The 10,000-nt window shown below is 41.7% G+C and overlaps 1 pseudogene; it reads left to right on the top strand.

The window, feature by feature from the left end:
- The window catches only part of LOC127920045 (TGF-beta receptor type-2-like), a 53,220-nt pseudogene that overhangs the window by 19,907 nt on the left and 23,313 nt on the right, over positions 1 to 10,000 (top strand).

The following is a 10,000-nucleotide window of genomic DNA, read 5'->3' as shown; positions in this document are numbered from 1 at the left end:
TGTATATTATATCTACATTAGGTGGGTAAGGGTTATAACCAGATTTACTGTATATTATATCTACATTAGGTTGGTAAGGGTTATAACCAGATGTACTGTATATTATATCTACATTAGGTGGATAAGGGTTATAACCAGATTTACTGTATATTATTAGGTGGGTAAGGGTTATAACCAGATATACTGTATATTATATCTACATTAGGTGGATAAGGGTTATAACCAGATGTACTGTATATTATATCTACATTAGGTTGGTAAGGGTTATAACCAGATTTACTGTATATTATATCTATATTAGGTGGGTAAGGGTTATAACCAGATTTACTGTATATTATATCTACATTAGGTGGGTAAGGGTTATAACCAGATTTACTGTATATTATATCTACATTAGGTGGGTAAGGGTTATAACCAGATTTACTGTATATTATATCTACATTAGGTGGGTAAGGGTTATAACCAGATTTACTGTATATTATATCTACATTAGGTGGGTAAGGGTTATAACCAGATTTACTGTATATTATATCTACATTAGGTTGGTAAGGGTTATAACCAGATTTACTGTATATTATATCTACATTAGGTTGGTAAGGGTTATAACCAGATGTACTGTATATTATATCTACATTAGGTGGGTAAGGGTTATAACCAGATTTACTGTATATTATATCTACATTAGGTGGGTAAGGGTTATAACCAGATGTACTGTATATTATATCTACATTAGGTGGGTAAGGGTTATAACCAGATTTACTGTATATTATATCTACATTAGGTGGGTAAGGGTTATAACCAGATTTACTGTATATTATATCTACATTAGGTGGGTAAGGGTTATAACCAGATTTACTGTATATTATATCTACATTAGGTGGGTAAGGGTTATAACCAGATTTACTGTATATTATATCTACATTAGGTGGGTAAGGGTTATAACCAGATGTACTGTATATTATATCTACATTAGGTTGGTAAGGGTTATAACCAGATGTACTGTATATTATATCTACATTAGGTGGGTAAGGGTTATAACCAGATTTACTGTATATTATATCTACATTAGGTTGGTAAGGGTTATAACCAGATGTACTGTATATTATATCTACATTAGGTTGGTAAGGGTTATAACCAGATATACTGTATATTATATCTACATTAGGTGGATAAGGGTTATAACCAGATTTACTGTATATTATATCTACATTAGGTGGGTAAGGGTTATAACCAGATTTACTGTATATTATATCTACATTAGGTGGTAAGGGTTATAACCAGATTTACTGTATATTATATCTACATTAGGTTGGTAAGGGTTATAACCAGATTTACTGTATATTATATCTACATTAGGTGGGTAAGGGTTATAACCAGATGTACTGTATATTATATCTACATTAGGTGGGTAAGGGTTATAACCAGATTTACTGTATATTATATCTACATTAGGTGGGTAAGGGTTATAACCAGATTTACTGTATATTATATCTACATTAGGTGGGTAAGGGTTATAACCAGATATACTGTATATTATACCTACATTAGTGGGTACCAGATTTACTGTATATTATATCTATATTAGGTGGGTAAGGGTTATAACCAGATTTACTGTATATTATACCTACATTAGGTGGGTAAGGGTTATAACCAGATTTACTGTATATTATATCTACATTAGGTGGGTAAGGGTTATAACCAGATTTACTGTATATTATATCTACATTAGGTGGGTAAGGGTTATAACCAGATTTACTGTATATTATATCTACATTAGGTGGGTAAGGGTTATAACCAGATTTACTGTATATTATACCTACATTAGGTGGGTAAGGGTTATAACCAGGTATACTGTATATTATATCTACATTAGGTGGGTAAGGGTTATAACCAGATTTACTGTATATTATATCTACATTAGGTGGGTAAGGGTTATAACCAGATTTACTGTATATTATATCTACATTAGGTTGGTAAGGGTTATAACCAGATTTACTGTATATTATATCTACATTAGGTGGGTAAGGGTTATAACCAGATTTACTGTATATTATATCTACATTAGGTGGGTAAGGGTTATAACCAGATTTACTGTATATTATACCTACATTAGGTGGGTAAGGGTTATAACCAGATTTACTGTATATTATATCTACATTAGGTGGGTAAGGGTTATAACCAGATTTACTGTATATTATATCTACATTAGGTGGGTAAGGGTTATAACCAGATTTACTGTATATTATATCTACATTAGGTGGGTAAGGGTTATAACCAGATTTACTGTATATTATATCTACATTAGGTGGGTAAGGGTTATAACCAGATTTACTGTATATTATATCTACATTAGGTGGGTAAGGGTTATAACCAGATTTACTGTATATTATATCTACATTAGGTTGGTAAGGGTTATAACCAGATGTACTGTATATTATATCTACATTAGGTGGATAAGGGTTATAACCAGATTTACTGTATATTATATCTACATTAGGTGGGTATTTGTTATAACCAGATTTACTGTATATTATATCTACATTAGGTGGGTAAGGGTTATAACCAGATTTACTGTATATTATATCTACATTAGGTGGGTAAGGGTTATAACCAGATTTACTGTATATTATATCTACATTAGGTGGGTAAGGGTTATAACCAGATTTACTGTATATTATATCTACATTAGGTGGGTAAGGGTTATAACCAGATGTACTGTATATTATATCTACATTAGGTGGGTAAGGGTTATAACCAGATTTACTGTATATTATATCTATATTAGGTGGGTAAGGGTTATAACCAGATTTACTGTATATTATATCCTACATTAGGTGGGTAAGGGTTATAACCAGATTTACTGTATATTATATCTACATTAGGTGGGTAAGGGTTATAACCAGATTTACTGTATATTATATCTACATTAGGTGGGTAAGGGTTATAACCAGATTTACTGTATATTATATCTACATTAGGTGGGTAAGGGTTATAACCAGATTTACTGTATATTATATCTACATTAGGTGGGTAAGGGTTATAACCAGATTTACTGTATATTATACCTACATTAGGTGGGTAAGGGTTATAACCAGATTTACTGTATATTATATCTACATTAGGTGGGTAAGGGTTATAACCAGATTTACTGTATATTATATCTACATTAGGTGGGTAAGGGTTATAACCAGATTTACTGTATATTATACCTACATTAGGTGGGTAAGGGTTATAACCAGATTTACTGTATATTATATCTACATTAGGTGGGTAAGGGTTATAACCAGATTTATTGTATATTATATCTACATTAGGTGGGTAAGGGTTATAACCAGATTTACTGTATATTATATCTACATTAGGTGGGTAAGGGTTATAACCAGATTTACTGTATATTATATCTACATTAGGTGGGTAAGGGTTATAACCAGATGTACTGTATATATATCTACATTAGGTGGGTAAGGGTTATAACCAGATTTACTGTATATTATATCCATTAGGTGGGTAAGGGTTATAACCAGATGTACTGTATATTTACCTACATTAGGTGGGTAAGGGTTATAACCAGATTTACTGTATATTATACCTACATTAGGTGGGTAAGGGGCGCTTCGCTGAGGTGTTCAAGGCCAAGCTGAGGCAGCCCGGCTCCTCGTCGGACCAGTATGAGACGGTGGCCGTGAAGATCTTATATCCCTGAGGAAGAGTACGCATCGTGGAAGAACGAGGGACATCTTCTCCGACATCAACCTTCGCCACGACAACGTCCTCCACTTCCTCACAGCAGAGGAGAGAAAGGTAGTGTAGCGTCCCTGTGCAAGTTCCATCCCAAATGACACCCTATTCCTACATAGTGCACTACTTTAGACCAGGGCTGGAACCCTATTCCCTACATAGTGCACTACTTTAGACCAGGGCTGGAACCCTATTCCCTACATAGTGCACTACTTTAGACCAGGGCTGGAACCCTATTCCCTACATAGTGCACTACTTTAGACCAGGGCTGGAACCCTATTCCTACATAGTGCACTACTTTAGACCAGGGCTGGCACCCTATTCCCTACATAGTGCACTACTTTAGACCAGGGCTGGCACCCTATTCCCTACATAGTGCACTACTTTGGACCAGGGCTGGAACCTATTCCCTACATAGTGCACTACTTTAGACCAGGGCTGGAACCCTATTCCCTACATAGTGCACTACTTTAGACCAGGGCTGGAACCCTATTCCCTACATAGTGCACTACTTTAGACCAGGGCTGGAACCCTATTCCCTACATAGTGCACTACTTTAGACCAGGGCTGGAACCCTATTCCCTACATAGTGCACTACTTTAGACCAGGGCTGGAACCCTATTCCCTACATAGTGCACTACTTTAGACCAGGGCTGGAACCCTATTCCCTACATAGTGCAAAGACTTTAGAGGAGCAGGGCTGGAACCCTATTCCACACTACATATGTAGTGCACTTCTTTCAGGCCTAATCGCAGCCTATGTTATCTTTGTTGCACTTTACTGGAAGGGATTACAATCAGAGGTGTCATAGCCACCTTTGTCTGTGTGTGTTCTGGCTCTGGCCCAACCCAGGTCCGGTTTTCTGGACCAATCAGAACAGATAGAATGTGTTTGCGTGTTATAAATGACACTCCGTGGGAGGAACTCAGATCCAGACTCACTGTGGAGAAGAAACTCCCGTCCGTGGGCGTGGCTTTAGCGTCAGGCAAGAGCAAAGAGGTCGGGTCCGTGGCGTGGCTTAAGCGTCAGGCAACAGAGCAAAGAGCTCGGGTCCGTGGGCGTGGCACTCAGCGTCATGGAAAGGGCAAAGAGCTTGGGTCCGTGGGCGTGTCAGCAGGTGAAGGTCAGGCAAAACAAAGAGCTCAGTAGACGGGTCCAGTGGGTGAGAGGTAACGGGTGGTTTAGCGTCAGGCAAGAGCAAAGAGCTCGGGTCCGTGGGCGTGGCTTAGCGTTACAGGCACTGTCAGTAGAGCAAAGAGCAGGTCGGGTCCATGGGCGTGGCACTGTCAGTAGACGCGTCAGGCAGAGCAAAGAGGTAACTCGGGATGTCCGTGGGAGTGGCTTGTCAACAGTCAGACAGGTGAGAGGTAACGGGTGTTGTTGTTGAGCATACACTGTCAGTAGACGTTGTCAACAGTCAGACAGGTCAGGCAAGAGCAAAGAGACACTCAGTAGACGGACCGTGGGCGTGGAGGTAACTTGTTGCGTCATGCAAGAGCAAGAGACGGCTCGGGTCCGTGAGGGCGTGGCTGTTGATGCGTCAGGCAAGAGCAAAGAGCAGGTCAGTAGACGTGGCACTGTCAGGTGAGAGCAAGGGTGTTGTTGTTGAGCATTACAGTTATGACACTGTCCGTGGGCGTGGCTTAGCGTCAGGCAGGAGCAAAACAGCTCCGGTCGCCAGGCAAACAAACAGACCACTTTAAGCTAATTGTTCCCAACACCCTTTCTAACCAGACAGTTTCTGTTGGTGTCTTTTTGTCCGTTGTAGATGTCAGAAGCAGTACTGGCTGATCACAGCCTTCCACCCCAGTCAGAGGTGAAACCTTCAGGAGTACCTGACCAGTAACCTGGTCTCCTGGGAGGATCTACGGGGTCTGGGCTGGTCCATTACTGGCCTGCGGGGTGGCACACCTTCACAGTGACCACAGGCCCTGCAGGCGGCCCAACAGTCAGTGCCCATCGGGTGTTGTTGTTGATGACCTGAAGAGCTCTAACATCCTGGTGAAGCAGGATCTGACCTGTTGTCTGTGTGACTTTGGACTGGGGCTCAGACTGGATAACACCATGACAGTGGATGATCTAGCTAACAGCGGACAGGTGAGAGGTAACGGGTGTGTTTGTTGATGTAAACATTACAGTTATGACACTGTCAGTAGACGGCCTTGTCAACAGTCAGACAGGTGAGAGGTAACGGGTGTTGTTGTTGATGTAAACATTACAGTTATGACACTGTCAGTAGACGGCCTCGTCAACAGTCAGACAGGTGAGAGGTAACGGTGTTGTTGTTGATGTAAACATTACAGTTATGACACTGTCAGTAGACGGCCTTGTCAACAGTCAGACAGGTGAGAGGTAACGGGTGTTGTTGTTGATGTAAACATTACAGTTATGACACTGTCAGTAGACGGCCTTGTCAACAGTCAGACAGGTGAGAGGTAACGGGTGTTGTTGTTGATGTAAACATGACAGTTATGACACTGTCAGTAGACGGCCTTGTCAACAGTCAGACAGGTGAGAGGTAACGGGTGTTGTTGTTGATGTAAACATTACAGTTATGACACTGTCAGTAGACGGCCTTGTCAACAGTCAGACAGGTGAGAGGTAACGGGTGTTGTTGTTGATGTAAACATTACAGTTATGACACTGTCAGTAGACGGCCTTGTCAACAGTCAGACAGGTGAGAGGTAACGGGTGTTGTTGTTGATGTAAACATGACAGTTATGACACTGTCAGTAGACGGCCTTGTCAACAGTCAGACAGGTGAGAGGTAACGGGTGTTGTTGTTGATGTAAACATGACAGTTATGACACTGTCAGTAGACGGCCTCGTCAACAGTCAGACAGGTGAGAGGTAACGGTGTTGTTGTTGATGTAAACATTACAGTTATGACACTGTCAGTAGACGGCCTTGTCAACAGTCAGACAGGTGAGAGGTAACGGGTGTTGTTGTTGATGTAAACATTACAGTTATGACACTGTCAGTAGACGGCCTTGTCAACAGTCAGACAGGTGAGAGGTAACGGGTGTTGTTGTTGATGTAAACATTACAGTTATGACACTGTCAGTAGACGGCCTTGTCAACAGTCAGACAGGTGAGAGGTAACGGGTGTTGTTGTTGATGTAAACATTACAGTTATGACACTGTCAGTAGACGGCCTTGTCAACAGTCAGACAGGTGAGAGGTAACGGGTGTTGTTGTTGATGTAAACATTACAGTTATGACACTGTCAGTAGACGGCCTTGTCAACAGTCAGACAGGTGAGAGGTAACGGGTGTTGTTGTTGATGTAAACATTACAGTTATGACACTGTCAGTAGACGGCCTTGTCAACAGTCAGACAGGTGAGAGGTAACGGGTGTTGTTGTTGATGTAAACATTACAGTTATGACACTGTCAGTAGACGGCCTCGTCAACAGTCAGACAGGTGAGAGGTAACGGGTGTTGTTGTTGATGTAAACATTACAGTTATGACACTGTCAGTAGACGGCCTTGTCAACAGTCAGACAGGTGAGAGGTAACGGTGTTGTTGTTGATGTAAACATTACAGTTATGACACTGTCAGTAGACGGCCTTGTCAACAGTCAGACAGGTGAGAGGTAACGGTGTTGTTGTTGATGTAAACATTACAGTTATGACACTGTCAGTAGACGGCCTTGTCAACAGTCAGACAGGTGAGAGGTAACGGGTGTTGTTGTTGATGTAAACATTACAGTTATGACACTGTCAGTAGACGGCCTTGTCAACAGTCAGACAGGTGAGAGGTAACGGGTGTTGTTGTTGATGTAAACATTACAGTTATGACACTGTCAGTAGACGGCCTTGTCAACAGTCAGACAGGTGAGAGGTAACGGGTGTTGTTGTTGATGTAAACATTACAGTTATGACACTGTCAGTAGACGGCCTTGTCAACAGTCAGACAGGTGAGAGGTAACGGGTGTTGTTGTTGATGTAAACATTACAGTTATGACACTGTCAGTAGACGGCCTCGTCAACAGTCAGACAGGTGAGAGGTAACGGGTGTTGTTGTTGATGTAAACATTACAGTTATGACACTGTCAGTAGACGGCCTTGTCAACAGTCAGACAGGTGAGAGGTAACGGGTGTTGTTGTTGATGTAAACATTACAGTTATGACACTGTCAGTAGACGGCCTTGTCAACAGTCAGACAGGTGAGAGGTAACGGGTGTTGTTGTTGATGTAAACATTACAGTTATGACACTGTCAGTAGACGGCCTTGTCAACAGTCAGACAGGTGAGAGGTAACGGGTGTTGTTGTTGATGTAAACATTACAGTTATGACACTGTCAGTAGACGGCCTCGTCAACAGTCAGACAGGTGAGAGGTAACGGGTGTTGTTGTTGATGTAAACATTACAGTTATGACACTGTCAGTAGACGGCCTTGTCAACAGTCAGACAGGTGAGAGGTAACGGGTGTTGTTGTTGATGTAAACATTACAGTTATGACACTGTCAGTAGACGGCCTTGTCAACAGTCAGACAGGTGAGAGGTAACGGGTGTTGTTGTTGATGTAAACATTACAGTTATGACACTGTCAGTAGACGGCCTTGTCAACAGTCAGACAGGTGAGAGGTAACGGGTGTTGTTGTTGATGTAAACATTACAGTTATGACACTGTCAGTAGACGGCCTTGTCAACAGTCAGACAGGTGAGAGGTAACGGGTGTTGTTGTTGATGTAAACATTACAGTTATGACACTGTCAGTAGACAGCCTTGTCAACAGTCAGACAGGTGAGAGGTAACGGGTGTTGTTGTTGATGTAAACATTACAGTTATGACACTGTCAGTAGACGGCCTTGTCAACAGTCAGACAGGTGAGAGGTAACGGGTGTTGTTGTTGATGTAAACATTACAGTTATGACACTGTCAGTAGACGGCCTTGTCAACAGTCAGACAGGTGAGAGGTAACGGGTGTTGTTGTTGATGTAAACATGACAGTTATGACACTGTCAGTAGACGGCCTTGTCAACAGTCAGACAGGTGAGAGGTAACGGGTGTTGTTGTTGATGTAAACATTACAGTTATGACACTGTCAGTAGACGGCCTTGTCAACAGTCAGACAGGTGAGAGGTAACGGGTGTTGTTGTTGATGTAAACATGACAGTTATGACACTGTCAGTAGACGGCCTCGTCAACAGTCAGACAGGTGAGAGGTAACGGGTGTTGTTGTTGATGTAAACATTACAGTTATGACACTGTCAGTAGACGGCCTTGTCAACAGTCAGACAGGTGAGAGGTAACGGGTGTTGTTGTTGATGTAAACATTACAGTTATGACACTGTCAGTAGACGGCCTTGTCAACAGTCAGACAGGTGAGAGGTAACGGGTGTTGTTGTTGATGTAAACATTACAGTTATGACACTGTCAGTAGACGGCCTCGTCAACAGTCAGACAGGTGAGAGGTAACGGGTGTTGTTGTTGATGTAAACATTACAGTTATGACACTGTCAGTAGACGGCCTTGTCAACAGTCAGACAGGTGAGAGGTAACGGGTGTTGTTGTTGATGTAAACATTACAGTTATGACACTGTCAGTAGACGGCCTTGTCAACAGTCAGACAGGTGAGAGGTAACTGGTGTTGTTGTTATTGTTTACAGTGTTGTTTCTGATGTAAACATAAGACCTTACACACCCTATAACACAACCTGTAGTTTACGTCCCGCTGTTCAGAGAGGGTGATGTTTTATAGAGATATCTGAGTACTGAGTAAGATGCAGCCTTACGTCCCGCTGTTCAGAGAGGGTGATGTTTTATAGAGATATCAGAGTACTGAGTAAGATGCAGCCTTACGTCCCGCTGTTCAGAGAGGGTGATGTTTTATAGAAACATAAGATACACCCTCACAACCTGTAGTTTACGTCCCGCTGTTCAGAGAGGGTGATGTTTTATAGAGATATCTGCAGATGCCTTACGTCCCGCTGTTCAGAGAGGGTGATGTTTTATAGAGATATCTGAGTACTGAGTAAGATGCAGCCTTACGTCCCGCTGTTCAGAGAGGGTGATGTTTTATAGAGATATCAGAGTACTGACTAAGATGCAGCCTTACGTCCCGCTGTTCAGAGAGGGTGATGTTTTATAGAGATATCAGAGTACTGAGTAAGATGCAGCCTTACGTCCCGCTGTTCAGAGAGGGTGATGTTTTATAGAGATATCAGAGTACTGAGTAAGATGCAGCCTTACGTCCCGCTGTTCAGAGAGGGTGATGGTTTACAGAGATATCAGAGTACTGAGTAAATCCTTTCA

Source organism: Oncorhynchus keta, unplaced genomic scaffold (assembly GCF_023373465.1).
Source record: "Oncorhynchus keta strain PuntledgeMale-10-30-2019 unplaced genomic scaffold, Oket_V2 Un_contig_18191_pilon_pilon, whole genome shotgun sequence".
NCBI lineage: Eukaryota > Metazoa > Chordata > Actinopteri > Salmoniformes > Salmonidae > Oncorhynchus > Oncorhynchus keta.
Note: the sequence above shows the minus strand (reverse complement) of the source record. Positions and strands in the feature narration are given on the sequence as shown.